This window comes from Macadamia integrifolia, chromosome 5 (assembly GCF_013358625.1).
Source record: "Macadamia integrifolia cultivar HAES 741 chromosome 5, SCU_Mint_v3, whole genome shotgun sequence".
NCBI classification, from domain to species: Eukaryota; Viridiplantae; Streptophyta; class Magnoliopsida; order Proteales; family Proteaceae; genus Macadamia; species Macadamia integrifolia.
The window spans coordinates 26,682,731-26,688,730 of record NC_056561.1 but is presented as its reverse complement, the minus strand read 5'-3'; the positions used below and the strand labels follow the sequence as shown (position 1 = coordinate 26,688,730).

Below are 6,000 nucleotides of genomic sequence, written 5' to 3'. Positions count from 1 at the left end.
AATGCAAGAGAAAGTGATAAAGAATTCAGATCATGTACCTTGTTTCCCACCTTTCCTATTGATGGTGATGTAACCCAAACCCCAAGAGGGGTGTGAAAGACCATAGTTGCCCTCATGTAGAATGAGTTTACAAAGAAAGTCCCAAGTTCGTCATCTCTAGAGGAGCCCACATTCCAAAGGATTAATATAGTTATAGTTAAATAATATTTTGGCATAATCTCTTGCCATGTGTCAATCACCAATTAATTGATTGATTTTATGTATATCAGTAGGCATAAGCCCCCTTTTTTTCCTTGGACCTACCTTAGCCCAGTTGGTCTATACGTAGGCAGAGTCCCCTTCCATTCACAAAATATTTTGTCATATATATTTGTTTTTCATTTTCCATTCTTTTGATTATGATTGCTACTCGATGTAACAATTACGGTTGCTCTATTGCGATCTAGCGGACATGATTTTGAATCAGAAAACAAACTCTACAAAGCAAGGGTAAAGCTGCATATATTATGATCCTTGCTAGAACACGCAATGTCAAGAGCCTTGTGCACTAGGATCGTCCTTTTATTCTTTTTTTCTTCCTTAACATGACCAATAAACACATCTCAACATGCTGAACAAGAGAAAAAATCCAGCCAAATAAGTGAAAGTCCACGGGTTCCAAGAGAAACAATGATCCAAATACCAACCCTTTTTAAGAAAACGACCAAACTTTTCTTACGGACGTCTTCTCTAACTTTTTGAATTGCATTTCAGTAAAACATGTCTTCCTTTCTAATCCTAGTACAATTTTGATTAGATTTTGTAACAAATCCCATAAAACAGCTTATGGCTAAACATACACAGCCTTTAGGCTTGCCTGAGTGCAACCGTAAGGCCTCAAACTGCACCTAATTGTTGTCTACTTAGGCATGGGTCCATGATTTATATTGCATGCAAACCCACTGTGCCTTTTTACGTACAAAACATGAAGCCCCACAAAGAGTCAAAGACCAAATAGAAAAAGTAAATGTGCATCCGGAGTTAACAACCCCATAAATCATGGGGATATGATCATTTCAATGAGCAACTAGCCGTTGATTACTATACAAAAGGATAATTAGAAAATTAGAGGGCAATGAAATCTATATTTTAGAAAACATAAAACAGTAAAGACTACCTAATCGTATTGTCCATCATAAAAATCTGTTAAAATATTTCTCTTCGGGATAATAAATGACGACAACAGTTCTGCCTCCAAATTTCCTCCCACCAAGAGCAGCCTTGGCAGAACCAGCTGTCTTCGTACTCCAAGAACACCTGAAACAACATCCCCAAAGCTTGACCAATGTGGCAAAATCATAAAATCATGTATCTCATAAGCTTTGAACAAAAAATACTGGCAGGTAACTTCTCACATCATTAGGAGTACCCAAGCCATTTAAAACTCAAGCTAAAAATGGACGTTCAGAAACTCATACAATGAAATATAGTGATTTTGCATCTTAAGCCATAGATACACAACACCTGCTTAGACTTTAGCAAACCCATACATAAGCAGTTGGCTGAAAGATGGTGAAGGCAGAGGATGAATGCGTGTAGAATGCAGATTCAGTACTATTAACGATGCTATCCCAGGGTTCAGAAACCCTTTTGGGTTCTTTATGGGCCCACTCAAGCAATAGAATACTTAGATCAAGCGTAAAAGTGCAAAACAGTAACGAAATCAAAGTCACAAAGGGAGAGTAGCAATCTGACAATAAAATAGAATCTTAAAGGGTTACTTATGTGTATACAGAAGAAATGATATGATAGGAATTACAATTTAAAGAATAAGTGTAATCCAGACCAACAAACAACAAACATCCAAAATCTAATCCCAACTTAACTGAGCCAGTTACATGGAGATTCCAAGCAAGGACGAGCACAAGGATCCATGTAAAAAGATTGATGAGTTATGGTTAATTATAATAAGTGACGGCTGTCTGACGCACCACTACAAATCAGCCACAAGCTTATGACGACAGACTATATAATAAAGTACCGGCTAATGTAGAAGTAGGACCAAAAACCAGAATAGCCCAAAATAATTCAAATCTGAACTCTCAAATCAGTCTTAACAGAAATCAGAAAATAGGACCAGAAAAAGAAAATCTCAGCAGGGAAGCTGGGATGATCTAACCTGTCCAAAAGGAACCAGAAATAACCCAGAAAACTCCTTACAGCAACAACTCAGCAACAAATCCCAACAGCAACTATCAATTCCAGGCAGGATTAGGTTTCAGCCAGAAACAGGGAGAACCTACGGTTAAATTTTGACTGGGCAACAGGAACCCTGGTCGAGTGGTCCCCTTGAGGTGACCTTTGAACCCTCCAAAGGCTCTCAAAGTTGGACAGAAAAGAAGAGAAGGGCTCTGCCGATTTGACTCAAACCCTAACAAGCTACAGTCAACCTTTAGTTGTTGAGCTAGGCTTCGATCCTTGTTTTAGGTCTTCAAATAGGTTTAGTTTTGTCTCACAATAAGCAATAGCAGAAATTAGAAGAAAAGAAAAGATGGTAAACAAGGTAGATGTGGGTGGGATTGGCTATCTCAACCAGGGCATCTCATCCACAGCTATCTCAGTTGTTTGTCCTCCTTCCTCAGGAGAGGGAGCAAGCAATAGCTGTAGCAAATTTCATTAATTTAATTATAATTGTGTCTGTCTACAGTAGCCTCTCTTTATAAAGAGGTCTGAAATTACAAAATAGAAGTTTAGCTCAAATTAGAAACTAATGCCAAAATAGAAAAGTAAACAACTACTAAGGACTTTCTAGGAGTAAACAACTACTAAAACAGGGAAAATAAAGGGCCATCTATGCTGGGCCGATGGGCCAGCATAGGGATGGCTCGACCTTAGCCTAAAGGCTGGTTCGATGGCTATTGCTTCTTCCTATGGTCAAGATGTTGAAAATCATTGGCATGGATCCAAGTGCTCTCTTTTTTAGGCTGTCCTTTCCACTTGACGAGGAATGAATAGTAACCCTTACCACCATGTTGTCAAGAACATCTTCAATAATTTCATCCATAAGGATCACAAATTGGGAAAGTCTCAATGTATGTTCTGTATCTCCTCCATTAGAGTGATGGCCTACATAGAGTGTAAGATCGACAACGTTGAAGACACTATTGATCTTCATAGTAGAAGGCAACTCCAACATGTAAGCATTGGGACCAATGAGCTTCGAGATCTAATAAGGACCCATATTCTGAGGATGGACCTTGTGCAAAGTACTGGGAGGAAAACGCCCAGGTGGAATTCAAGCCATAACCATATCAACAAGCTGAAACTACACATAACAGCAATTCCAATTAGTAGTTGTTTGATAGCTTTCATTGCTAATTTCTATGCAATGACGAACTTCAGCGTGTACCTTCGTGATATGCCCAAGGAACTCATCCACTTCAACACTAACACGTGCATGAGGTGGCATTGGTACTATGTCAACCGGTTGTCAAGGTTGAAGACCAAGAACAATCTCAAATGGTATACGACCAGTGGTACGGTTGACGGAACTATGGTATGCAAATTCAACTATGTCAATAATAGAAGGCCAAGTCTTCTCAGAATCATGAATAAGTCAATGAAACAAATTTCCAGGGCTTCTATTCACTACTTCCGTCTGACCATCCGTTTGAGGATGGAATGCCGTAAACCTTAACTTGGTGTTGGTCTTCAGCCAAAGAATCTTTCAGAAATAACTCGTGTACTTTACATCCCTATAAAAAATGATTGTCTGTGGAAAAACCATGTAAACGCACTATCTCTTTTAAGAAAAGCTTGGATAGGTGACTTACATCTAGTGTCTTCCTGCACGGGATAAAATGCGCCATTTTAGAAAAAAGATCTACGACAACAAATATAGTCATACCTCTCCCATGTAAGTGGTAAGCCTAAGACAAAGTCCATGTTTATGTCTATCCGAGGTGCATGTGGGATGGGCAGTGGTGTGTACAAACCCGCAGTCTCCTTTTCTCCTTTAGCAAGTTGACAAGTATGGCATCGTTGGATGACACGCAGAAGATCCCTTTGCAAATGAGGCCAATAGAATAAATCCATCATCATAGAATATATATTGTCCTTACCAAAGTATCCACCAATTCCTCCTCCATGTAGCTCTCAAACCAAGTGGTACCTCAAAGAGGTATTAAGAATATAAAAGACCCGTGCCCATGAATCAGAGTTGTCAAGGCGGCGCAATGGTGAAAATATAAGGGCAGGTCGGTATTCACCAAATGGGAGTCACGATTGTCGGTCGCCATACAACGGCATATACACCTTATGACACCATACAACAAAACGGTCACCTTTTCACATTTTTTTAACACTTACACTTAATCACTTATTCTTCTTTATTTGGTTTGATTGGGGGGTGTATGGTTTTAAAAACACACTATCACATGGGATCAAGGCTTTACTAACTAAAGAAGATAAAAAAGGAACACTATTGGTCCTTGACTTTTCTGGGTCGTTTGGGAGAAAAGCAGCAGCCAACGATATTCTCCAGTTCTCTGACAAGTCTTCCTCCCATTTCTGTCTCTAGCTGGTCACAGGCCTCCTCTGTTCCTCTAACGAGTGGTTCTCCGGCAATTTCGGCTCCAACAAGGTAAGTCTCTCACTCTCTTGAGTATTGACTCTTCTACTTCTCTTTCTTTCTTTCTTTCTTTCTTTCTTTCTTTTCATTCATCCGCTACTCTTCTCTCTTAACTCACCTACTCCGAGGAGCATGAGACGCATCTGATCCACCGAAGTACACAGCTATTCCCACCATAGACTATGAACTAAAACCGTGTGGGAGAAAACAAATTAGATTGTCTTCTCTCCCTTCCCCTCTCTCTGTTTCTATGCAACTTCTTTGATATATCATATATCTGGCCAAGAGTTATGTTGTGTATATCGCTGCTTAGCTGCCACCACTACTCCATTATTAACCCTTTATAAGGGGCTCACTGTTCCTTAGTACCTCTACCAAGTCGACCCCGACCTGCTAGTAAATAACAACAGAGAAATTACCTGAGAATCTAGAAAAGAAAACAAAAATTTTGTTGCTCCACTGATGAGTATGAGATCATTAATTAAAGTCCATGCTTGTTCCCACCTCAGATTCACCATTTTCCACTTTCCCCATTCTTTTCATAACAACATAAATAGAGAACGATATAGTTCAATTAAAATACTACGTAATCTAGCTTGTTTTAGGAGTTTCTAATTTCTTTCGTTTCCTTTAGGGAAAGAACCGAGAGATTCCCTTGGCTAAAAGCCTGAGATAGACATTATCCCATTCCCTATTCTATCCAATCAATATTCATTCTTTCCCAAATTTTGAGATCTTAAGCTTGACTGTTGGACACCTAATCGAGCACCTTATGAAGTTTCTAATCAGAGAAGCTATACAGTTCCTGTTGAGGAATCTATACGTATGAACCTCAACTTGCCTATGGCTTCCACTATTAATTAGGGTATCTTCTAATATTTGGTATCTTTATTGCGTGTTGTCTTTTGTTTACTGCAACTCTACATTTCTGCAAGTCTGAAATGTTGGTTATGGCCTTATGGGTAGTGACTAGTGCAGTTTGAAATCCTTCCTCTATGAATTTTGTGAGTCTATGACTTTTTGTTAGCATTGTTTTTTGTCACTTTCAAGCTTCATCTCAAGGACAACATTTATAAGCTTATACTAGATTAGCAGTGCACATTATCAATATATTATAATGGATGGTACTGTTGGTGGTAGTAGTTGGGGTGATAATGCAACCACTGCTGCATATGATCCATTCAAAGATCCAACCATGAAGGCCAAATCAAAAGACCTTGGGTGGAAGTATGGGTTTTGGCCCAACTTTTCAGACAAGAGCCTTGTTAAATGTATTACTTATGGCAAAGACCTCAAATGTGAAATTAAAAGATTAAAGCAACATTTGGTGGGTAGATATGGAGATGTTGCTAAGTGCACCAAGATAACTGCAGCAATTGCTACAGAGATGA

At 39.1% G+C, this 6,000-nt stretch overlaps 1 pseudogene; it reads right to left on the bottom strand.

The window, feature by feature from the left end:
- Positions 1-1,020: 1,020 nt before the first annotated feature.
- LOC122079175 overlaps positions 1,021-6,000 on the bottom strand; it is a 39,478-nt pseudogene continuing 34,498 nt past the window's right edge.